The sequence below is a fragment of the Microtus ochrogaster genome, unplaced genomic scaffold (genome assembly GCF_000317375.1).
Source record: "Microtus ochrogaster isolate Prairie Vole_2 unplaced genomic scaffold, MicOch1.0 UNK57, whole genome shotgun sequence".
NCBI lineage: Eukaryota > Metazoa > Chordata > Mammalia > Rodentia > Cricetidae > Microtus > Microtus ochrogaster.
The window spans coordinates 1,871,449-1,897,034 of NW_004949155.1; the positions used below are offsets into that span (position 1 = coordinate 1,871,449).

At 43.3% G+C, this 25,586-nt stretch overlaps 1 long non-coding RNA gene across 1 annotated transcript; it reads left to right on the top strand.

Moving 5' to 3' along the window:
- Positions 1 to 14,085: 14,085 nt before the first annotated feature.
- Positions 14,086 to 25,580, top strand: LOC101983775. The gene is made up of 6 exons (XR_258896.2): positions 14,086 to 19,156; positions 21,269 to 21,352; positions 23,068 to 23,280; positions 23,878 to 23,980; positions 24,154 to 24,284; positions 25,218 to 25,580. It is a non-coding gene; the product is annotated as an uncharacterized LOC101983775 (long non-coding RNA).
- The last annotated feature ends 6 nt before the right edge of the window (positions 25,581 to 25,586 follow it).

A 25,586-nucleotide genomic window follows, 5' to 3' on the forward strand; every position in this document is an offset into this window, starting at 1 on the left:
CAAATACAGCAAAAGTTCAACCATAATGTTAATGTTTGGTTTTATTCCGTTTGTATTTTGTCTTAATTAGCTCACAACATATAATGCTGCCAAAATAATTTTCTAAAACATAAAGTTCATTTTAACATTCCTGTCACCCGATACATACATGGAAAAAAATAAGATCATAGAATTCTCCAACTTAATGTAACAAGCTATAACATCTGTTATACCAAAGAACAAATATACAAACTTTTTCTAACATTCTGCTACTGATGGATACTCAGGTTATTTCTTGTTACTTGCCACAAAAAGAAAGCTGCACAAGCATCCACTTTACATATTCTTATTTATATACTGTTGCTTTTCTTTCTGAAGGATGGATCCTTAAAAGTGAGACTACTGAATTCCAGATATTGAGCCTTAGTATTCCATATACTTGGTCAAGTAATATCTGTATTTTTCCCTAAATATCGCTACAATAATACTCCCAAATGATTGTAACAACTCAAACTTTATTCAGCAGTACCAAAGTAAGATAATGAAATTTCTTTTGATCAAATGAGTATAGGACAACAAAACAACAGAACATTCTTCAAGTCCTATTATAACAAGCACTCGTCTGCTTCCCGACCACATATTCAGTGTTATATACTCGGGTCCTCATTTGGGGTACATATGAAAGGTATAGAAGGAAAGCTCAACATACCATAATTAGTATGTTACAAACAAGTTAGTTTTATCAAACTACTAAATTTTGTTAGAAAGAGCTGAGGCCCAATAGGTTATGCTGACCGTGGAGGCCTCTGCGGGGCTGAAGTAAACACTACATTTTGGAGACTCGCGGTACGCGTAAAACCCCAATTAGACAAAGGAAAACAAAAGGAAACCTCTACACTGAGCCTTTCGGAACGGATCGGCCTCCTGGCTTGACGGGCTCATCCGTGGAGGTCGGGTGACACGGAGACTGATCACTTATCACATACAGTGAAGTAGGGGAGAAACAGGGAATGCAAGGCGGCTACTCCTCCCGCTTGGCAGAACACGTGGTCGGAGTAGTGGCGGATGTCCGGGTCATCTCTCTGACCAGAGCGAGGCCGCGCACTCACCCTGGCAGACACATTAACTGGCCAGTTTCTCCACTCTCCTTATAGAGTCATCCTCTAGCTGCCTTGCTAATCCCGGGAAGTAAGCATATGTCCCGACCCGGCCATTTTACACGTTATACAACACTGGATTTCTGGCGCCGAGAAAACGGGGGGCGGAAGGGGGAAACACAGATGAGCTTTCATCACAGCCGAATAGTCCCAGATCCGCACAGCGCTCTCCACAAATGGCTACGCCAGCTACGTAACCCGGATACTCAGCGGCGGCTTCCGCAGAAGACTGACCGCTCACGGTTCCTCTAAAAGCTGCCTGTGTTTGCTCTTTTTATATGTTTCCCCCTCTTCTTGTCCATCTTCCCTTTGTTTTCCTTTTCCCCTCTGGAGTTTCTTCTTTCTGCTTCTGTAGAAGAGGGCTTTGTGTTGCATTCTGAGACCTGTGTCGGAGCAGCATCTGTAGTTTTAGCCGCCAGGATTGCTTTAGCTGCTAACTGCTGTGGCTTATCCACATGTTACAGACGTTAGCTGGAGAAGTATGCCATATGCCTGGGATTGTCCACAAACTTTGTATAAAGACTTACGAGATTATGCCTTGTCTCTAGGAAATTTATAGGGCAAGTCACAGGGCCGAGGCTGACAATAACCCCTTCGGCTTTGGGCATTCTCACCAATACTGGTTACTACACAAATTAGAAAGGGATCCCGGAGAACAAAACCTCCTTTTTAAAAAGAAGACTCTCATTTTACCTATTGCACCAAGAGGCACGGGGGGGCAGGAGAGATGGCTCAGTCGTTAAATGTGCTTACTGCTCTTGCAAAAGATAAAAGTTCAGTCACTTAGTATCCATGTAAGGATGAAGGGCTCGCAACTGTAACTCCAAGAGGAGCTACCCCTGCCCCCACCGCTGACTGGACTAACGTGCACATACCGCTACACAGGCAAACGTGTGCACATGTACACAAATAAAACTCAAAAGTAAGTATCTGTTTTGAATTTTACCCAAGAGCTAGAGAGATGGCTGAACACATAAAGGCCTGCCTCGAACCTGATGACCTGCTTTCAATCCACTTCACAGGATCCGCATTAGGAATGGGGAGAACAGACTCCAGTAAGCTTTCCCTCTGGTCTCCCTCCATACGTGCATACTGTGATACAGGTGCTTGAGCACAGGCAAGCGTGCGCACACTAAGTAAATCTATATTCATACTTATATATACATATATGTATATATTTAATTATGAGCATTTTAAAACATGACTCAAGGAGCCTCAATGAATGCAACTTGGTGTAATGTAAAAGCATTTTTTCTTGTGTGTAGTGTGGAAAATTACTAAGGTAAAATTTTAAGAGAACATTTGTCCGCTTAAAGGCTGCCACACCCATCTGGCCCTGTCAGATTGGGGGGGGGGGAATGTAACCAACAACCGTGGTAACAAAGTAACCTTGCCACACAAGAGGGACCCCCACCCTTCTGTGACCAGTCGATACTGATAACCTAGGACACCTGCTTATCGGAAGGATCAAACGAGGTGCAGTTTCGAACTGGCATAAAGAGAGGGCTGAAGCAGGACGGTTATCTCACTTCTCACGATGGCTCGGTTATCCGGCCTCCGTGGAAAGAGAGATCCTCCAAGTCTGTTTTGCCTAAACATTTGATGCTCTGTCTCCCGAGTACAGAGCTTCATTTCCCAAAAGCAGACATTTAACACCTTGCATCCCTAATGCAAAGCCTTATTCCCTGAGAGTGGACATTGAAGGTCTGTCTCCCGAGAACAGACAAGATACTCTGCCTTTCAGAACGCTTTGCCATCCAGAGAGCAAAGCTCCGTCTTCTAAGCAGAGAGAATGCTTTGCCATCCCAAGAGCAAAGCTTCATCTTCGAGAGTAGAGAACTAAAAGCCTTGTCTCCAGAGACTCCATCACTCAAAAAGCTGAGTCCAAGGCCCTACATTCTGAGATAGACTAAACATGGTCAGAAACTATGCGGTCAAGGATTGATCCAGCACCCCATACCAGCCTGGAACAGGACATCGGAACCTCCCAAGCTCAGGCTAAGGGGTCAAGTCAACAGTTGAGCCTCGCTATCCAGCCCCCAGTGCGGTCAGGCCGGCCTTGAACTTACAGAGCTCCAGCTGCCTCTGATTCTTTAATGATGGAATTAAATGCATAAGATGTCACCACCACCCAGGAAAATTAACAAGTCCTTAAAAAAGGAATTAAATAACAAGAAAAATGTTTCTAACAAAACTAAAATCAAACAAACAAACATAGAAACAAACAATTAAACAAAAAAACTTCATTTACAACATAGTTGCTAAAAAATAATCCTCTGGGCTGTGCCAGAAGGGAGCACCGATTAGACAAAGTGGGAGAAACCAGACCTGCTTCTCTCTCCCCTCCTGACAGAGGCTCACTTCTGGTTTTCAGTCTCCATTTTCTGCAGGCAGTTTCTTGCTCAGCCAGTTTCTTGGTTAATTCCCCCCCCCCTTTCCATTTTCTCTCTGTTTTCCTTTGGCTAATACCCTTTTGTCTCTAGATTTCTCTTTCTTACTTTTCCTTTGGCTTCAACTCCACTTTTGTGGGAGCAGGGTTAACAGATCTCTTCCTGGTCTTTGGGAGACAAAAGGTTCCTTCAACAAGAAAATAACCATAAAAGTCCAGTCACCTCGACACCGGGCCCCTTCTCTCCCCTGATTCACTACTACATCCTCCTAACCAATTTCCTCTTCAGCTACCTGGCTGCTTGAAGAGTAAGGATGTGGGCGCTGAGGGGAAGCACTGCCTGGCCTCCCTGTCCAATTGACATGGGTTGATCAAAGTTGCAAAAGCAATTCAGTGGAGTAAAGACAATCTTCTCAGGGAATGATGCTAAAATAGCCTGACAGATATAGGCGAAAGAAATTTTTTTTTTTTTTTTGGTTTTTCGAGACAGGGTTTCTCTGTGGCTTTGGAGCCTGTCCTGGAACTTGCTCTTGTAGACCAGGCTGGCCTCAAACTTACAGAGATCCGTGAAAGAAAATTAATGAGAGAAAAAAAAGAGAGAAACAAAACCAGACAAACACCCTGTACATCTTTCAGTTATAGATCAATGCAAAACATCATTTTTATGACAGCAAAAGCATGAAAAAATGTAACCAGTGGTGGCACATAAAGATTAAAATCTTGCTGGGTAGTGGTGGCGCACACCTTTAATTCCAGCATTCGGAGGCAGAAGCAGGCGGGTCTCTGAGTTCAAGGCCAGAGTGAGTTCCAGGCCAGCCAGAACTATTACATAGAGAAACCCTGTATTGAAAGACAAAACAAAACATTGAAGTTTTTTGTTTCAAAAAATATGCACAAAAGACACCCTGTAGACTCTTGGAAAATGTTTGAAAGTCACAATTCTCATAGAAAATGGATATCTAAAGATGTCAGTATTTGAGCATACATACATGACCGAGTTATAGTTCCCAGCACCCATATCAAGTGGCTCACAACAGCCTTTAGCTACAGCTCCAGGAGAGCTAGACAGTCTCATCTAGCCTCCATGGGCACCTTCACATACGTGCTCATGTAAATTCAGAATGTGTAACTGGCAATGCATTTCATACTGTGGAGTAACAGCAGTGACAAGGATAGAAACTCACAGATGGTCAAAATTTATACCTACTACTTGCACGATATTATTTATGCATATCCTGATGCACACCCCCCCCACACACGTATAGTTTGCTTGCTTTGGCTTTTTCAAAGAGAGGGTCTTTGTTTTTGTTTGTTGTTTTCGTGTTGGGGTTTTTTGATACAAGGTTTCTGAGTGTCCTGGAACTTGCTCTATAGATCAAGGTGGCTTCAAATTAAGAGATCTGCCTGACTTTACTTTCCAGGTGCTAGGATTAAAGGTGTATGCCACCACTGCCTGATAAGAGAGAGGGTCTTTCTTACGTGGCCCAGCCTTGCTATAGCTAAGGATAACCTTGAACTCTTGATCTTTGTCTCAACTTTCAACCCGCTGGGATTACAGCAGTGAGCCGTCATTTACGACAGTGATTCAACATGTCCATCTTAAATCAGAACTTCATGGAAGGGACTTGTTTCTTAGTCACAGGTCAAAGAACAGCACTAGAAATGTACTAAGAAGTGATTTGCTGTTCTTACCATTATTGGTGTGTTTGTAGGTGGTATGTGAGTTCAGTGAGAACATCATGTAGGGGGAGCCAAAGCCAACCTTACGTGTCAGTTATTTTAGGCAACGTTTCTTTGTTTTTCCACTATGTATGCCCATAAGCTTCAGGTGAGTCTCCTGTCTCACTTTCCCGTGTCTCTGTAGCAGATTATGTACTAAGATCATGCATCTGGTTTTTATGTGGGTTCTGGGGAGTTGGAATTAGGGTCTCATGCTTGCATATCAAGCACATTTACACACCCAGCCATCTCATCACCTTCAACTTATTTTTGAGGTAGGGTAACCACAGCTGAACTGAAATCTTCCTGCCTGTCTCCCCAGTGCTAAGATTACAGGTGTAAGCGTCTTGCCTGCCTTCGTAGTTATTGTATTTCTGTATCTGCTCCTTTTGAAGCTGTTACTGCAGTTTGTTTTTCTTTTCAATGAGTAGCACTAGAGAGTAAGACTTTAAGGGAAAGTTTCTCAGTGTAAAACCACCTTCATACAAAACCAGAAGAAATACCATCTCAACAGATGATCAAATCACAAAAAGAGAAATACAAGAACTAAAAAACAACCTGACTCCTCCAAATGTTTATTGCTCTTTACTGACTCCAAACACTTTGAAATGTCCAAATGTCAAGTAATTCAAAAGTTGGTTATAAAGCCGGGCGATGGTGGCGCACACCTTTAATCCCAGCACTTGGGAGGCAGAGGCAGGTGGATCTCTGTGAGTTCAGGACCAGCCTGGTCTACAAGAGCTAGTTCCAGGACAGGCTCCAAAGCCATAGAGAAACCCTGTCTAAAAAAACAAAACAAAAAAAAAAGTTGGTTATAGTAGACTATCTGTAGGGGAGTTGATTCAGTCAGTAAAGGGCTTGCCTCCCAAGCTTGGGGAGCTACGTTTGGGTCCTTCATACACACACACGTAAAAATAAGGACAGTAATATGTCTGCAACTACAGTCCTGGTGGTGCAGAGACATACATCTCATTGGTCAGCCAGCCTCGAGCTTCTCGATACCTTGTCATAAAATAAGGTGAAGGATGATAGGGAAGCTGGTTGATGCTGTTCTCTGGTCTGGTCTCCAAATGCATTCATGCTAACAACTGCCTGTAACTCCAGTTCCAGGGGATCTGATACCTATTTCCAGCTTCTGCAAGCATATACACACACATACACACACGCATTCACACATATAATGCTGACACACATGCACGAACATAACACACATAAAAGCATGGAAGGCACTCACACATGTGCATATACCCACATGAACATAACACGCACACACAAATCTAGTTTTTAAAATGACCAGTGAGCAGCACACACGTGTAATTCCAGCTTTTACGAAGTGTAGGCAAGAGGATCCGTTCAAGATAATATTTGCCTACCAAAAGCTGAAGGTAGCGCCTACTAAAGGTGACTGTTCCTTAACCTTTGAAATGCAACTGGCGCAAAGCCACTGGAGGAAACATCACTTCAGCCTGAAGAACTTAGAAATGAGCCGGGCGGTGGTGGCGCACGCCTTTAATCCCAGCACTCGGGAGGCAGAGGCAGGCGGATCTCTGGGAGTTCGAGACAAGCCTGGTCTACAGAGCTAGTTCCAGGACAGGCTCCAAAGCCACAGAGAAACCCTGTCTCGAAAAAACAAAAAAAAAAAACAAAAAAAACAAAAAACAAATAGACAGATAAGGCCTAGCAGTGGTGATACATGGCTTTGATTCCAGCTATTGGCGGCAGAGGTGGGCAGATCTCGGAGTTCAAGAGCAGCCTGGTCTACAGAACAAGTTCCAGAACAGCCAAACCTACACTGAGAAACCTTGTCTCAAAAATCAAAACATGAATGGGCAGTGGTGGTACATACCCTCAATTCCAGCACTTGGAAGGCAGACGCAGGCAGAACTTAAAAATGAACCCGTGAAATACCCATGAGAGCAATAGAATAAAACTAAGGCAATGAAGGAAGAGGGAAAGATCAAACAGAAATGCCAAACTGAAATTTTTCTTTGTGGCTTTCATTTCATGCACCTCAATCTCATTCATCTCCCTGTTCCTTCAGATCCACCCCCCTGCCCTTGAAACCTATTCCCCAATACTCTTTAGTCCATATATCTTTACTTGAAAGCGTTTGTTGCAATGAATCTTTGATCTGGTTCAAGGTCTTTGCTTTCTGATACTCCATCAATACCAGGCCCTCACTAGGACTCCTCTTGGACCTCCTCTTGTTGCCCTGTGTTGGGGAGACCCAGCAGCTTTGGGTCTGCAGGCTGTGCCTCTTCATGTGCTCCAGCAGATTATAGATGAGGTGGGTTCTGGGCCTGGTTGCAGGGCTTTTCAGACTGCCAGCTTTCTCCCATCTTCACTATCAACTCGAGCTCTCCAGTATTGCCTTTGCCAGTCCTTCACCCTATGAAGCAAGGAGCAAAGTGGGGAGCCAGTTCTCCCGTGCCCCTGCCAACAGGGTCAGCTCTACTGTGCTGCAGCTGGTGAGGGCCAGGACCAGTTCTTCCATTCTGATGACCTCAGGACCCACTATTCCACCTGCTGCAGGGGTCAAAGGGTGAGGCAAACTGAACTTATTAAAGACAAATAAGAGCTTTTGAACTGGAGAGATGGTACAGAGGTTAAGAGCACCTGTTGTTCTTGTAGAGAAACTGAGTTTAGTAAGCTGGGCGGCGTACAAGCATCCTTACCTCCAGGTTTGGGGAACTCGCCCTCTCTCTGGGCTTCTGCAAATGCAATTCACATTCAGATCTGAAAGTCTTTGGAGACTTATAATTCTGAAGTTACTTACTTTTCATATAAGGCATATACCCGTAAAGGTGATTACAAATGCTTTTACATCGCAGTCTGTAAGATGTTCAATCACGGATATTATATCACATCTCAGTGTTCCATCTTCACTTAGAGGTATGTCCATGCAAACAGTATGTTTCCTCTGCTCACATCATCTGGATAAAGGCAGCAGGCACACAGAGAGAGACGTGACAGTCCATTTATTAGGGTTTCTAGAAGCAGGAGTCACAGAAGGAACTTAACAATACACATGAAGACTTTGGAATCTTGGTTTTCATTTTAGTGTTTCCACATATTAGCTTCAGAGAGGAGCAGAAAGGCCACATGCAATGAAGCTGAACCACAATGGGGCAATTTTTACTTGACCTATTCTGATCGATAGGTGTGGTTGTTAAACTTTGCCTGAATGGTACCTTAGTTCTGGTTTGAACTGCATGGGCAACTATAGTTGCCTGCACATTCACCCTCCCCAAACATACATGAATATATTTAAAGCTCAATAGGAAGAGTTGCAAGACTTTTTGCCATACTGTAGGCTGCCTCTTCACTGTGGAAGTTGTTTCCTTTGGTGTGTAAAGCCTCTTAATTTGATTGTCCCCATTTGTGAAGTCTCGCTAATGTTTCACAAGCTATTGCCTAGAGCTTGAATTGTCCATTAATAGCTTTGTTTTCCTCAGTGTTGTATTGCTGTGAAAAGACAGAAATAGACAAGAAAGACAGTGTCTCATATAGCCCAGGCTGGCCTCGGATCACATTTTTTTTTTTTTTTTTGGTTTTTCGAGACAGGGTTTCTCTGTGGCTTTGGAGCCTGTCCTGGAACTAGCTCTGTAGACCAGTCTGGTCTCGAACTCCCAGAGATCCGCCTGCCTCTGCCTCCTGAGTGCTGGGATTAAAGGCGTGCGCCACCACCGCCCAGCCTCGGATCACATTATGTAGCCTTGTACCTTGCTCCTACTGTTTTCTTCCCCTTGTGTGTTGGAGAAGACGTGTTCCGCCATGCCTGGTTTATGTGGTGCAGGGGGTTGAACTTCGGGCTTTGTGCATGCAGAGGAAGTAGTCTACTTTATCCCCAGCCTAAGCTGTCATTTCTAAAGATTTTGTATTTTTATTTTCGAGACAGGGTTTCTCTGTGGCTTTGGAGCCTGTCCTGGAACTAGCTCTTTAGACCAGGCTGGTCTCGAACTCACAGAGATCCGCCTGCCTCTGCCTCCCCGAGTGCTGGGATTAAAGGCGTGCGCCACCACCGCCCGGCAAGATTTTGTATTTTTAAAAATGTGTGTGTCACATTTGTCAGGGTGCTCATGCAGGCCAGAATAAAACTGTCCCTGGAGCTGGAATTGTCAGTTGATTCTGTGAAAGGTGAGGTAGGTATCCACTTTTAGTCTTTCACATATGGGTGGGCACCCAGTATGGCAAACATCACTTGTCAAATATGCTGTATGTCTCAAATGTATGGTTTGGGCACTTTTGTCAAGAATCCAATGGCTATAGCTGTGTTTCAGTCCGTTATTCTACCTTACTAATGTATAAGCCTGCCTGTGTGGCAATACCAGGTTGCTTTTGTGGTGTAACTTGTTTATTCATTTGAAGCTAGATGTCATGTAGGTCAATCTGGTCTCAAATTCTCTATGTGCATCTTCCAGATTCTCCTGCCTCCAACTCCCAAGTGCTGGGTGGAATTTACAGGCACGAACATAGTTCTGTAATAGAATTTGAAGACAGGTATTTTGACGTTCTCTAGCATCACTTTTGGCTCAGTATTGGCTACTCAGGATTTTGTTGTAGTTCCCCCCACATATGAATTTTTGTGTTCTTTTTTTCAATTTATGTGAAGCATGTCATTAGAATTGTGAAAAGGATTGACTGCTTTAGAGGGAATTTAGACAATAAGCTGTTGACTCGAACTTTGGAAGTCTTTATTCAACTTTTTTATACAAGACCAAATTCCCCCAGTAGATTTTAGGCTGACAAAACGTGGGTTTCTTGAGGCGAAGACTGCCGGTGTATTGTTAACTGGCTGCCTGACCTACCTGGATAGGTAGCCTTTGGCCTTCAATTCAGATCCCAATCTTGGACTCCAAGGCTGGCTTCAAATGCCTTTGAAAGATTCATGCCGCCATCTGCTGGCTTATTCAGGCTGTGTATACCATTTGTTTATTCATTATTTTCATTTTCCTTTGTTGAGACAGGGTTTCTCCATTTCATCGTAGAAATGAAGGCATCGTTTCTTCATTCCCATTCCTATGTGAATCACTGTGATGTTCAGATTAGTGAACTGTAGGTACTTGGAAGGTCCCTAAGCAAAAACAATTTTATGTTCTTCGTTATTCATCCGATACCCAAAGTGACTATTTTGTTTAATTGAATCAACCAGGCATTGTAGTCTTTGGTTGTTCTTAACACCTGGTGTCTGATCTCTTTCAGGCGGCTGTCCCGCAGTTTTTAATGAATAAAATTGGACAATTCTCTAAGTTAACTGTTTCTCTAGGGCAAGTGCCACACCGCTGAGCTATTCTCAACTTTTGCTTTGGTTTTACGGATTTTTCTACCGCTATTAGCAAGTAAACCGTTTGGTTCAAGCTTTGGAGTTACCAGATTCCCGGAAAGTACAAAAATGATACAGAACCAAAATTCTGTGCGCAATCAGTACAAATAGGTCACAGCCAATGATATCCTAATAATTTAGGAACCAAGGAACCATTTTGTGAAGCACCTCTCTTCTTTTTCCTTACCTAGAGCGCATGAATTGATCCGTAAAAGCATTTTAGTCACCAAGGTGAGGGGCTATGCAAGGTCGGATGTCCCAGTAGATGATATATTGAAAATATGCATGTACATTATACAACGTTTATGTACCTTTCCTATAAGCTATAAAATAGAGGATAATCCTTCAATATCACACAAATTCGGTGGTTCTCGATCACTCTGTCATTGAGTTTTGGTACAATCATAATTAATTTTCATCTTAATTACTCTTTTTAGAAAATATAGTTTGCATTAAAACGCCAATAAGAAGTCGGGACTTTTCCGCATTTCTGGCCACTCCTCTTCTGGTCTCTCCGCCTTCGGCGTCACGATCATTTAAAACCATGCAAGTGCTTGCCGCAGCCATGTTTGCCAGTTTCCCGTGGATGTGAGCCTCCTCCGAGGTCTCTGTCCATTTACCGGGGTCTCTGGGAACGTTTTTTCGTTCCCTTACCACCATGCCTTATGGTGTATTTAAGAAAATATATCAAGATTCCATAATATTTTTGAAGATTTTATATGTTCTGGTAGGCTTTTCTTGACATGTCTTTCATATTTTGATATTTGTAATATTTTTGGACAATTTTTCATTTTTAATGACTATTTCCTTGTCAGTCTTTTCAGTCGCCATCTCTGTTTTGTGGATTTTTTGTGCACTTACCTTTCTTTTATTCCATCTCTTGTTTTTGCCCATCGGGGCTACAGTTGAATGTGTGTCCTTCTTCCCTGTCCCTTCACTCCATGTCCAGTGGGGCTGTGGATACTTACCTGCTTTTAATTCGTTTTGTTTTTTCCCTCTTCCTTCTCTTCTTTTTCTTCTTCTAAACTTGCCCATCTGGGCTGAGGATACCTGCTCCTTTTTTTTTTTCCCTTAAGCCCATCGGGGCCATGGATACCTGCTTTTTTACAAGAAAACGTATTTCTTGGTCCATCGGGACCTCGGATACCTGCATTTAGTCTTTCCTTGCCCATCGGGGCCTTGGATACCTGCTTAATTTTTTTTTCTCTTTTTGCCCATCGGGGCCGTGGATACCTGCTTCATTTTTCCCCCTGCCCATCGGGGCATTTGGTGGATGGATATAAGTTGGTTTTGTGAGTTATTATTGCACTACCTGGAATAGCCATACCTCTTTTCTTTCCTCTTGCTGTGCTGCTGATCGTTTGGTGGTGTGTGAGTGAAACTATGGCTTAGAAAAATGACTGCCTTTAAGCTGAGTGGATGTTAAGGGCGTGGAGAGCCCGTTTCCGCCATGTTACAGTTGCTGCGTGACATGAGCCAGTTATGGCAAGAATTAGGGGGTCGAGGTAGACAGTGGACTGGACCGAGGCAATCATGTGTGCTGCACCAGCTAAAGGCATTATGTATGTGTGGGTTTGGACTTGATTTGTGGCTTTTTAAGACTCATGGTAACTGGAAGCAGAAAATCAAGCTCTCATGTTCGTGTGTGGTGTTATGTGAAAGGAGCTTTATAAGACTTCAGGATAGAGCTTGAAATCGATGTTTCGATATTGCTGGGGGGCTCTGCCCAGATTCTAAGGGGTGCTTGTTAGGGTTTATCAAATGGTGTCTCGGCTGCTCTACCCAAGGCTCGACAACCCCACCTTTATTCTAACGTGTAGCGTGGAAGTAGGGCATTTAGGTTATACAAGAGAAGATGGCGTCTGAGTTCTTGCTGCAGTATAAGGTAGCGGGCTTTGTTTTTCACAGGCCAGTCTGGTGGCCAAAGTTAGCCTAGAGGACAATATAGCACATGCTTTGGGGTGGCCAAGATGGCGATGTCACGTGATTGTCCCTCGAGGGTTTTTTTTTTCCATATATTCTTGGCGGGCTTAGTCTTGGCGGGCTTAATCTTGGCGGGCTTTGCTTAGCCACGCATGGCGGGCTTTGTCCTTGTCCAAGATGTACTTAGTGCATTAAGATGCGAGTGGCTGGTTTTACCTTGTGCCATTCAAAGCCCAGTTGGAAGTTTGCCACTTAATCAGAAATGTGTACTACTTTGGAAGTATTGGTTGCCTCTTGACTTAACTAGTCAAAAATGGGCACTTCTACTTGGTGTAGAGGATTGAAGTAGACTATGAAGACTCAATGTCCTAAAAGGACTCGAGTTACCTTGGTACCTCTTACGTCATCGTTTTAAGTGGCTACCCAGGTGTGAAGGGACGTGCTTTTAATTCTAACATTTGAGGTGTTAAATGACGATCCGATCTGAGAGACTTGAGGGTGGAGGTTCTTGAGGTTGAGGTCGATGTGGATTGCACATTGAAGCCTCACCTATTAAAAAGAAAGAAGAGAATCAGTGAGGTCATGTTAACGTATCTCTCCGAGGAGAGTAATTTATCTGCTTGCTCTCCTATTTGTCTAAATTGGCCTTTTGCAGTGCTCTATATGGTGGTACAAGCTAAGCCTCACCGCATTTCTTTGTATTGGTTCAGTGGCCTGAGACTCACTCACTCCCTGGCCTCGGATTTAGGCCGCACTGCTGTCTTAAGCAGTTCTCCAGGCCTGCTGTGGGCTTAGTGGTGACACTGGCCAGAGTCGTAATGGACTACAAGTAAAGCCCTGGCCAAGAGGTGGAATCCTGCCTCCTTACACAGGCTCGTCTACCCCATGGCTAATGCTGGGGTTGAAATTTGATTTATGTGAAGGTTTTGGATGTCAGCGAAGTTTGATAGTGTGGTTTGCTAGTGCTTGAATCTAAAGCTGGAGTGATTATAGAAATGTACTTAGGAGTTTTACTGCTTGTAGAATTCAATTGAATCACCTTATGCTTTTAGTCCAGAGTCCTTAGTGTTTTAGCTTCTTTTAAATTCATTAACTTTTTTGGCAGATGATACTCAAGTCACTTAAATTTACGTTCTTTCAAACTATCTATTGAAGTACTGTTAAAAACTTCTAAGAGTCTTATGACACAGATATTGTTAATGGAAAGTTAAACTTGTGATTGGATATCAAAAGGAATATTTGAAAATCTACTCTAGTCCAGGCTTTGCTTTTGTTGCCATTCTTGATATTACATTGACTAATGACTTGAGTGGTCTGGTGCCCTCTGTCGGACTTACTATTGGGATATTAATGCCCACATATCAACTTTCTATGGCTCCTTGCCTTTGTAGCAGCCAGTTTCTCCGTAGACCTAACCAAACACTGCTGCCCTTGCCCCTGCCCCCAGCCCCTGCCCCCAGCCCCTGCCCCCAGCCCCTGCCCCAGCCCCAGCCCCCCCCAACCCCAGCCCTTCCACCCCCCCCAGCCCAACCCTAGCCCTGCCCCAGCCCCAGCCCAGCCCCAGATTCTCTCAGCCCTAGCCCCAGGCTCTAACCCCAGGCCCTTTCTTCCTAGAGACATTCCAATCTTCACTGATTGAGGGCTAAAAATGCCGTCCCCCATTACTTGTCCTGACTCTTTCCCCTCCATGCTGACTGCCCGAGTCATAATTTTCACTTAATGCCACAGTCCTACTTGTCCACGGACTCTAGTATTATAACAAAGAACTCTTGTCCCTCATGTTAATCAAGAAACACCAATTGAACAAGAGTTTCATTTCAGCGAATGACCATCAAGGCGTGATCTCCTAAGTCTCCTTTCTTTAAGAAAGGAAAAACCATTCTGTCATTGCTGCAGTAGCCACAGTCCCAATTTTCCGAGCAGTGCTCAGTGGTCTTTGCTCAGTCTTGAGCACTCTTTGCACTAATTCTTATTGTCCATAATTTATTCATTTGGTTAGACTCTAGCTAGTCCAGCCCCATTTGCATTCAGCAGAGGGGCAAATACAAGTCTGTTAAGAGACAGTTAAGGTGCTCGCTTCCAATTCTCAAGGCCTTGGCTATTAAAGGGGGGGCCACTATAACCTGGCATTGGTGCTATCACCCCGGGTTACAATTTTTAAGTTGATGATGGACATAAATTCATTTGTCCATGATACTGTATACTAGTCCCATCAGCTCCCCTTTCAGCTGAAAACTTTGCATGGGAACATTGATATAGACGATCCTAATTAGAAACTGAACCATTTCTCAAGGTCCTTCCTTGTACAGCCTTGCTTTACGTTAAGAGGGTGCTGATTACCTAAAGCCTCTTATACAATTGTGCAAAACTGCTGTTGCTCAAGCCCCATACCCTCACACTGTAATGGGTGACAATAGAGGGTACCACCGATAAGGCCCTTTGTTCTGGTCTTTTGGCTGTGCTGGGAATCAAACTTAAGTCTTGTGCACGCTGGTAAAGCACTCTGCCATGGAGCTACAGCACCACCTTGTGGCCGATTAAGAGTAAGTCTCTTTACGGAGCCTGGGCTGACACTTAATTCAGTCCCTTCTCAGTCCCAGTTACTGGAACTACGTGCATTGTCACAGCTTCTGCCTGTTTTTATGCGCACAGCTGCATTTGTCCTTATTCCTGAGCATTGGATAAAGAAACCAAACTCAGTCGTTTATTTAGCAAGACCTTTGAACTCAGATTCAAACTGTTTTTGTTTAGAATTTCCAGGCTGATCAGGAACTTACTATATAGCCCAGGCTGGCCTTGAGCTCAGGATCAAGCCTTTATTTCACAAGTACTGGCATAACTGGCATCCACCGCCATGCCCTGCAGTCTCACAGACTGAATGTGCATACTTCATTTAGCTATAGTAGTATGCCTTGGGTAATAACCTTAACAACCCGTTTTATTGCAGCAAGAGGTGCCTAGTACTTATGATCCTTAATACAGTAAGCGTGCACAGTGTTAATTGCCTCATAGATATTATGTCCACAATTGTGCCTTTTAGATCGCAACTCCTGTACATATCAAAGCAAAGAGACTCACTAACATTATAGTCTCTTTCTTGGAACTATAGAAATGATTCCAATATTGTTAATGGTCCTTCATTTAATGGAACTATGTAGGGGCTGTTGATGTAAAGCCTTTTTCTCAGCCTGCTAATGCACATAATGATAATTTCAGAAGGATCACTTTTAGCCTCATTTTGAAGTACAGCAGTGGTGGTGACCTATAAGGTCCCATGTTGTGGCTTGCTAATAATTGTCTGATTGCATTTGCTCTTTTCTGTTCGCTACAGAAGGACATCACTGGCCACCCTTATGCATTTCCCTTTCACCAGGGAATGCACATTGCCAAAGATTCTCATGTTTGAACAGTCAAAGTGTAAAACTATGATGGCCACAACCATGTACCTTGAGTACAACTGCGCATGCCTCCTTCCATTTGAATAAGAGCCTACTCTCAGACCCTTTTGCAGTACAGCAAGGGTCACTAATCTCTTGGCTTCTCCGTCTTCCTAGACACCGAGTAAGGCTCTCTCCTCTCCTTTCCACTGCCTTTGATTTCCAGCAGTGACCATTACTTTAAGGTCTTAATATTTGTGGAAAGGATGTGGCTTTAATTAACCACACTGTGTCCCTTGAACATTAATGTACACAAAAGGGACATGATTCATTCATTTTAATAAGAATATTTGGCCAGTTAATGTGCAAAATTGCACTTCTCCACGACCTTATTACTTTGAGGACCATTGTGTCTCTTTTGCACTATTGCAGGGGATACTAGTTTCCAAGGTCCCTGCTAGTGGACCATTAAAATACAGTGGAAATTTTCCTTTCTCAGTAGACAAAGTCCTATTCTTTCACCTTTCATTTGCAGTACGGCAGGGTATGCTGATCAACCAAGGCTGCCTTCTTTTGGACTGTCAGTATGTATTATATGTTGTATGTATGTATATGCGTTTCCTCCTGCTCTGTGCACTCGAAAAGGATCCCACTCGCTCCTTATTACTTTTAGGAGGAAGTGGAAAGTTCACATGCACAGTGGCTAAGCACTTCTTGTATCAGAAACTCTATACCCTCTTCCTCTGCTTTAAAGCAGAAAGAGGTTTTCCCACTGTGCCTTTCATTTGGACTTCAGTGTGCATTAACGCAGTTGTCCATCCTTACCTTTGGAGTAGGATTTTACATCCTTGTACTCCCTTGACATCAGAGGCACATTAACTATTTTTTGAGCACTTCTCTCTTACGTATATTAATATGTATGCTTACACCTACGGACCTGTGTAGCGCAAAAAGGTTCCTAAGTTTCTACCTTTTGACTGGGGCTGCTGAGGAGTGATAACTGCTTATAACCTCAGCATCTGGATGACTGATTGCTGTGCAACCATGTTAAGAGTACCAATTATTAGTTGGACCTCCGTACTCTCTTTACATACCATTCAAGAGTACTGACCAACTGAGCCCCTGAGTTATTAATAAGTGTGCGTATTTGCAATTATGAATGCCTAGAATACTATGTTCTCATACCCCCTTTGCATCACTCCAGGGGCTGCTGATCCATCTAAAACATCTGGGACTGTTAATGAGCACAGTGGTTATGACCAACGGCTTATTCGGGGACTATTAACAGGCACAATGGCAGCTCTTGATGGTTTATTTTCTACTCTGACATGTTGAGCAAATCCCCTCCTAGTTTCCCCCTGGCATAATAAAGTAAAATACTGCAGTATGCCTATGCTTTGTACACCCAACAGTGGCCCATCTTTCCATCCCTTTTGCTTGCTCCAGTACACAAAACCCCAAATAGTCACGATCTCATACTTTTATGCAGTCTTCCCTCTGCCCGGCCCCTAGTTTGTCCATGGACCACTCTTATGGACTACTAATCTCACAACCCAAAGTTGAAGACCTTGGCACCCTTTTCCCAGTTCCATCACCCTGTCCCGTCTGCCTCTTTGTTGAGCCCTTCTCTTGACTTAAAGTCAACAATCCCAGATGTCATCAGCTTACCCGCTGCACATGGCTGCAGTGTTTCAGTTGCCCTCTGCTTGGTCCTCCCTGTTGAACGGAAACACCTCCACCGCACTACACTGGCAATTACCTGTGTGTCATTAATGAACACAGCACCGATGGACGGTCCCACTTTTCAGCCCATGTGTCCCAGAGCTCCCTGCAACTTTGTATTTGTACATGTAAAATTTCAAAAGCGGGCCAAAGCTAGGTGGATGAAGCATCACTCTTAAGCCTGCATTTCTTAATTACTCCAATTCCAATTGCTGGCATATTCTAGGGCCAGGAATCATTCCTGCCCACCTTTATTAATGCTTTATTGTGCCAAAAATATTTCAGGCAACTTGCTCAGGGAGCTGGATTGCCACCTTTTATTTGGGGCTTTCCTTATACAGTATCAAATGAAAATTGTCTCCCAAAGAAGGAGGATGAGCTAGTACTTTCTTTACACCCTTCCTCCAGGAGCTGACCGCCTGCTTAACAAACTCAACTTGTTTCTCTTGGTATATTGCTACGTACAGTGCCAACTGCCAGAAAAGTTATTGATAGTTTATGCCTTTAAGAAAGGCCTCTGGCTTGCCAGGTGGAATTGATTATGTGATCATTAGCTTTTCTGAAGTAAAAATATCTTGCTTCTACTATATATCTGATGACCAAGCAGTGTCTCTCATTTTACTGAGGGTGGCGAGTCTGTGGAGAAACCACTGTAACTGTTATTCCAATACCGTCAAAGTGGTTGTAGAATGGCGTGCTTAAGGCCAGGATGTATGTTTGGTCCGTACTACCAGTTTAAATACAAAAGTCAATCTTTGTGTGGCCTTTAGTATCATTGTCTTTAAGGAAAATGACCAAACATTTTAATATTTAAATTTGGCCTGACATTGAACGCTAGCCCCTACTGATTTTAAGAAGGTGGCTGCGAAAGGATTGCAAGGACACGTCACGTTGTCTTTGAGTAGGCCACCATGTGATTAATTCACTCTATCTGCCATTAAATTTGGGCAATGATTTGAAGTAGCTTGAAAAAAGCCACCCTAAAGTGGGAACTTAAATAAAATGATGGAGCCTGTTTCCCCACTTTACATTTTAATATTTTAACATTTTAATATGCCCAGACCTAATCATTCTTGAGAGTACACTTCAAAGAGAGATCTGCCTATTAAGAAAATATCTGTCTCTATTGGCGCCGAGTATTTAAGCTTTCTGGTTTTCGTTCTTTAATTATTGTGCATGAATAAGTGTGTGTGTGTGTGTGTGTGTGTGTGTGTGTGTGCGTGTGTGTGTGCGCGCGCGCGTGCGCGCGCACGTTTGCATGTGCACTTGAGTATATCTGTACTCGTGCATTCTCATTGGTGACCAGAGAGCAATGGAAACTGGTTCTACCTTGTGGGTCCCTGGAGATAAAAACTCAGATCGTCAGGTTTGGCAGCAAGTGCCTTCACTCTCTGAGCCATCTTGCCAGCCCGCTCCTGGGTACTGAATGTGACATTGCTGATGAAACCACAGTTCTTCCAAGTTTCTGAAAAAAAAAAAATACCATTTTTCTGAGAAGGATGTCAAGAAATCGACCCAGTTCAGGATACAGATTGAGCTTCAGCCCTTCAGAAGACTCTGGAATACGGTAAGTAACTACTTTGTAGCTACTAGGCAAACTTTCCAATTCGATTTTTCATGTACGTGCCACCCACTGAAAAGTCAGTGACTAAGTTCCTCTCAACTTATATACACAATGTATCTGTATGCTATGCTAATTAATACCCCGATGCCAGTGAACACTGAATGAGAAGCAACCCTATCTTACATAATTTCTTCTTGATGCTTGTGTTGTTGAAGACTTAATGTAAAATAAACACTGGCAATCGTTTTAGAAAATGATGGTCAAATATTGTCTAGTGAATTCTAAGTATTTTAGAAAGTCTACTGGGCTTGCAAGGTCGTGACTTCTTAAAGAAGAAAAGTGTGCTTACATTGCACCCGTGGTCCAGATTACTTGTGCCATCTGGGTAGCCCAGTTAGTTGATTCGAATGCCATCTGCTCTTGCCTCATGGGGGCATATAAAGATATTAAGAGTACAGGACCCAGCCATTATACTTGCCAAGGATGGCAAGGGCCAGTCACTGAGTCCCAGAAGCTTGAGCTTGGGAATTAAGTGTAGGAATTGGGGATATAAATTTGATAATTTGGCTTTTTCAACCATTTTTACTACATTTCTTCCCCAGAACAGACGACAATGGCTCATACAGATCAAAGGTGACTTTTTAAATTTACAATCTTTACCTTTTACCCAAAAGGGCAATGGAGAAGCCTGATCTACTTTATGCTGTGGGTTTTGCACCCTCCTCCCCCATTTTCCTTTTTAAAATTAATTATTTTATTATTGGTATTTTTTCTTTTGAGACAGGATTTCTTTCTCTGTGTAGCCTTGGTTGTCCTGGAGCTCTAGACTTCAAACTCAAAGCTGGCTTCAAACTCAGAGATCCGCCTGCCTCTGCCTACGAAGTGGTGCCTAGCTACGGAGAGCTGCCTAAAAGAACTGCCCCAGAGTTGCTTTGGGGAAAATGAAGCGCTTCCTGGAGCGCTGCCTGGAGTGCTGGGATTAAAGGTGTGTGCCAGCGCTCCCCAGGCCCTCCGCGTGTTTCTTCAAGGGTACTTTAAGTTAAAAAAACATACTTATTTCTGGAAGCAGAACAAGGTCCAGCTGGACAAACATTCTTGCCCAGAACACGTTTTGCATTTGTTTTGCCCTTGGGCATGCAAATGATCTTCAGTATCATTTTAATTCCGCTAAAAAATTCCTTCTCGCCCGTTTCCCACATTCCTAGGTCAGCACCTAGGGATAAAAGCAGAGGTATTGAATCCTTTGGGAAAGAAAACTGTGCCATTGTTTTTCAAATTCAAGTACAAGTCATGCTGCAGTCGGAGACACCTTTTTCAGGGAACAAAGTTTCTTGAGAGTCTAAAGAATGTGTCTGCCTCAACCTTAGCACCACCGACAGCCCCAGGACGTGCAGACCGTCTGAACCCATCACCCACACCCAGGCTCGCCTAGGCACCCAGTTCTTGCAACCTGCCCCTGCCCCCTCTGGACCTAAATAGAGGTTAGAACTCAAGAGTTCAGACAATGGCCCAAAGGAAGCTAGTGCTACCGGTCACCAATGACCATACCCTTTTCAAAATAGATCGGGTTGTGCCAGCAGGCAGCTCTTTGATAGCAACCTGGTCCTACATGACCCCAGTGGCACTATAAAGTACCCATGAATCACACCTTCATTAGGCCGTGGGAGTGGAAGTAGTGGATTTTGCCTGCTGATTGTACAAAACCTTGTGCCGGAAGCAGACCAGGCCTCTGCATGTGCACTGCCCTATAATGTAGCCACCGCCCAGCCTGCATCCTGCCCTCCCAGTCCAAGGAGCCCGTTCTGCCTGTCTCTTGCCCTTAGTCCACCGGCTCACTCCTGGGGAAGATCTGTGTAGTCATCAGGGAATTTCGTTACTTTAAGTTTTTAAAAAAGGAAAAGAAAAGTCTTTGAAATGTGGACATGTTTTTCAATTTCAAAAACTTTTTTTCTCTTCACAACTCTTAGAACTTGGAATCCATGAGAACATATCCACGATTCTCTAACCAAGTTCTTACCATCCCAATTCAAGAAACACTGGTCTGTGCATATGGATATTGTAATCAAATTATCTTTTGGCATCATGGTATAACTATCATTGGAACTTGTTTTCCAGGGATGAATTTGGAGTTGGTTTTGTGCCTCCATTGAAGAAGGATGGCCTGGTTTTAGAAGAATGGATTCTAGACAGCATCCAAAGGTGAGCATAAGGTAGAGTTGATAACTTGGTTGACTGAGCTATATATAATCTGTCTTTAAGGGTCTAATGTGTCAGGTTATAATTCCTAGATATTTTGTTGTTTTCTTTTATCATCTGGGTTTTTCTCACCAGTTCTTATAGTCTAATAAAAGCCTTGTCTTTCTTCACAAAGATAATTGCGGCAGACGTCAAGGACTGCCAGCAGCTGATACGGGCTTCATTCAAATCCAGCAGCGCTCTCCTTTCGAGACTCTGGACACGCTCTAGCTAATCTGAGCAAATAACATGCAGGCCACATGAAGAAAAGGGTACTTGGGAGAAGTTCCTATTCTTGGGGTTCTGTCTGATTTTAAGGCTTTAGTTTTCTGCAGCCTTTTCTTGTAAAAGCAGAACCAGCCATTCCTACACCATTTTCTCCTTGCATATAAACGTACATTTTTAAACTTCTACCATGTATTGGGTCTGTTTCCTTTATACCGAGATCGTGTATTTGATCTGTTTCCTCTATACTGATATGAGCTCCACTGAGGTGGAAAGGGTAGTAAGCGTATTCGATTTCCATTTCATGAGAAGAGTGAGAGAGGCAAATCAATAAAGCACGCCTCTTCTCATTGCATAGTCACCAGTGAGACCCTTGCCTTGTGATTAGGTTCCCACCTTTCTAAGACAAACTTGAATCTGTTCTGCTTTGAACCGCTTAAAAGGTAACGCATGACAGCCTGTGAAGGCTAGTTTCTGGTACTCTGGCCTTTAGCGTTTGACACAAGGACATTTTGTGGTTACTCTGATTATCCTTGAGCTCTGCAGGTGCAATGCTGCATCAGGTGCTAGAGACGCACCATAAGGATGGAGCAAACCACAGTTCTATTCATTTTGGTGGTGTTCCAGCATGGTATTACTTAAAGCACCAGTTAAAAGAGGGAGATGCCTCACAACCAGGTGACAACAGGCACTTTGCTCTTTCAGAGGTCCTGAGTTCAACGCCCAGCAAGCACGTGGTGGCTCACAACCATCTGTAATGAGCTGGCGCCCTCTCCTGGCTTGTGGGCACACATGCAGGCAGAACTGTATACATAATATACATAATGAATCTTAAAAAAAAAACACACATGGGGAGCTGTAATGAGAGCTGGCGCCCTCTTCTGGCCTGTAGGCAGAACTGTATACATACCTAAAAACACACACACAAGGGAGCTGGAGAGAGATGGCTCAGCAGTTAAAAGCGCTGTCTATTCTTCCAAAGGTCCTGATGCCCTCTTCTGGTCTGCAGGCATACAAGCAGGCAGAGCACTATACATAATAAATAAGTCTTTAAAAATAAAATACACACACACACCATTATCAAAGAAGTCAGAGGCACATGTGGAGGATTCTTACAGATCATAAATGGCTTCATAGCCTAATCCTTCCACTGGTTTCAACTCTAGTTTGCTTAGCCCTTTAATCCCGAGCGTTATTTGATTATAAAATATACAAGTGCTTAAACATCCCCAGCATATTTGATTATAATATACAAGTGCTTAAACAATCTGTAAGGATTACTCATGGGTAGACACCAGAGAATAAAGAGCTCAGATGGGACAATTCTCATGTCACTAAGTTGATAGGCATAACATAAAGATCTATTTAAACAGAACTGCTGGATACCACATAAGGACGCACATTTCCCAATGGACTTGACTTCAGTAATTTGTTTTTTCTTTCACCTTTTCCAGATCTTTCCCCAGAAGTATGGACTTGTTGCCTTGCGGTGCTGGCGACCTATTCCCTTTGACGACCCCTAGGTGGAGATGGGGCATGAGGGTCCTCCAGGGGAAGAGCTCACCAGCACTGGGCAACAGTCCTAGCCGGGAGATTTGGGGGAGATACTTCGCTGAACCCAGCAAGGAAGATAAAGAGTCAAAGACAGCCACCCAACATCAAAATAGGTAAGTTTTCTGGAACAGTGTAATAAGTAATGTTAATTTTGATTTTGTTTTCCATTGTAATCAGCCTTTTATTTGTATGAGTGGTCTGTCTGCATGTACACTTGCACGCCACAAGAGGGCATCGGATCCCATTATAGTATAGATGGTTGTGAGCCACCATGCGGTTACTGAGAATTGAATCCTAACGCTAGGTGTGAAAATAATTTTAATTTTGATCTTGTTTTCCATTGTAGCTAAGACTTTGACTTGTTATGTTTTATTTTGTTTGAATTTTTTTTTCATAATGCATGAGTGTTCTGGTTGCATGTACATTTCATGCCAGAAGAGGGCATCAGATGCTGTTATATAAGATGGTTGTGAGCCACTGTGTGTTTGCTGCAAAGTGAGCTCAGGATCTGGATGGCAGCCAGTGCTCTTTACTGCGTAGCCATCTCTCCAGTCCCATACTCGAGTTATAATTATCATTTGCTAGGAACAGCTTCCTGACTACCAGGGAAGCATCTCGCTGTGAGGCTGTGAAAGTGGCGTGTGTAGGGTAAACCTGCACGGTGTACTAGGGAACTGTAACTCAGCTGTGCAAACGGTTCTTTCTTCTAGGAGAAAAGCTGCCACAGCCCTGGCACTTCTGAAAGCCACCCTGGAAGCCCTGTAGGAGAACTTAACCAGCTGTTTCCACACTGCAAGATTCACTGTGCTTCCAGTGAGTAGCTTCTCTTTTTATGCTATCATGAATGATAATGAACGGCTCTGACTACAAGTGGAAACCTAGCTGAAAATGATCCAGAAGCATCTATCATCAGGCAGAATTGAAAGAACCAGCACCCTCTATGTCTTCTTTCCTGACGTTCACCCAGCTTCTTTTGTTCTTTGTAGTTCAGTAGACCAAATCGTCATCCTTACCAAAGCTGGGCCTTCAGCAGGATCGCGAAATGGGAACACATGAAAGGAAGCCAGCTTTATAACCCAAGGACCAACATGCCTGCATCTTAAAGCAACAGAATGAAGTAAGTTTCCAGCATTGCAGTCCTCTGGGGGTTTGCATTTGCTGGAAGGCGGTGCCGGGTGGAGTGTGGTGGTGGTCTAATGCCATGGTGTGAAGTCGGGCCAAATACATGCTGGAAGAGGACCAGGCTTCCATGCTGGCAACTGGGCTCCTAGCAGCAACTCCAACAATAGCCTGCTCACCAGTTGCATCATAGAGAAATGTGGCCTCCCGCTGTCTTTGGATTGGTGCTCTGCCATTCATTCTCAGCCATTTGCCTACTGGAAAACCTTAAATAGTTTGTTTAAGCTGAAAGGATTTGTTTCTGTGACAATTGTACGGTTAAGGTTTAGTGTTTTTTTTTGTTTTTTTTTTTAAAAAAAAAAAAACCTAAATCCTGAAGCAGCCATTACAATTGTAAAGGATGTAAAAAACCAAACCCGTTTTTTTTTTCCAAGCCTGTTTTCTTAAAGAAATGGGGAAAGTGAGGCTGACAATTAAAATATGCAGCCACCTGTGGCATTTGGCACTTATGGAAATTAGGGAAACCATGTAATAGAATGTTAAGAGGTGTTCATTCTCTGTTTAAATTGGCTACTCTTTGGTTGTATGACTTTTGCCAATTTAGTCCCCTGTAAGACTTGTCTGTTTAAAAAGGTCAAATGAAATCGTGAATGGAAAGGGCTTAATATAATGCCTGGCAAGTAAAATGGACACCCTGGAGAATAAAGTCAACGGGTACTGCGTGTAAACACTCAGTAGTGCCTGAAGGGATCCCTAAGCATTAGAGCCTCTGCCTTAGAGTAGGGGATTATGATGTACTATTACTGGGGTTAACATAGGTAGTACTGGTACACGAATCACTTACTGTACTAATGACACTTTTCCCTTCCTTCCCTGTCTGCTTTTCTTTTTACCCTCTTGTTGAACTTTGCTTACTTCTTTCAATTGTAAGTGTGTACTGTGTTGGGTGTCTATTTCTTAATTGTTTTATACATCTATTTCTTCCTTCCTTTGTGTGTCTCATTCTTCGATGTATTCATTTCTTCCCTTGATTTGTGTGTCTTTTTTCCTAGCTTTGTGTGTCTTTCTTTCTTGCTCTTTTTCTTTGATGTATCTATTGATGTATCTATTTCTTCCTCGTCTTGTATGTCTTTCTTCTTCACCTTGTGTGTCTCCTTCCTTCCTTCCTTTCTTGCCGTGTTTTTTTCTCTCTTTCTATGTCTTTCTTCCTCTCCTTGTATGTCATTCTTTCTTGCCATGTATGTCTTTGTCCCTTGCTTTGTTGTATGTCTTTCTCCTTTGCTTTGTTGTATGTCTTTCT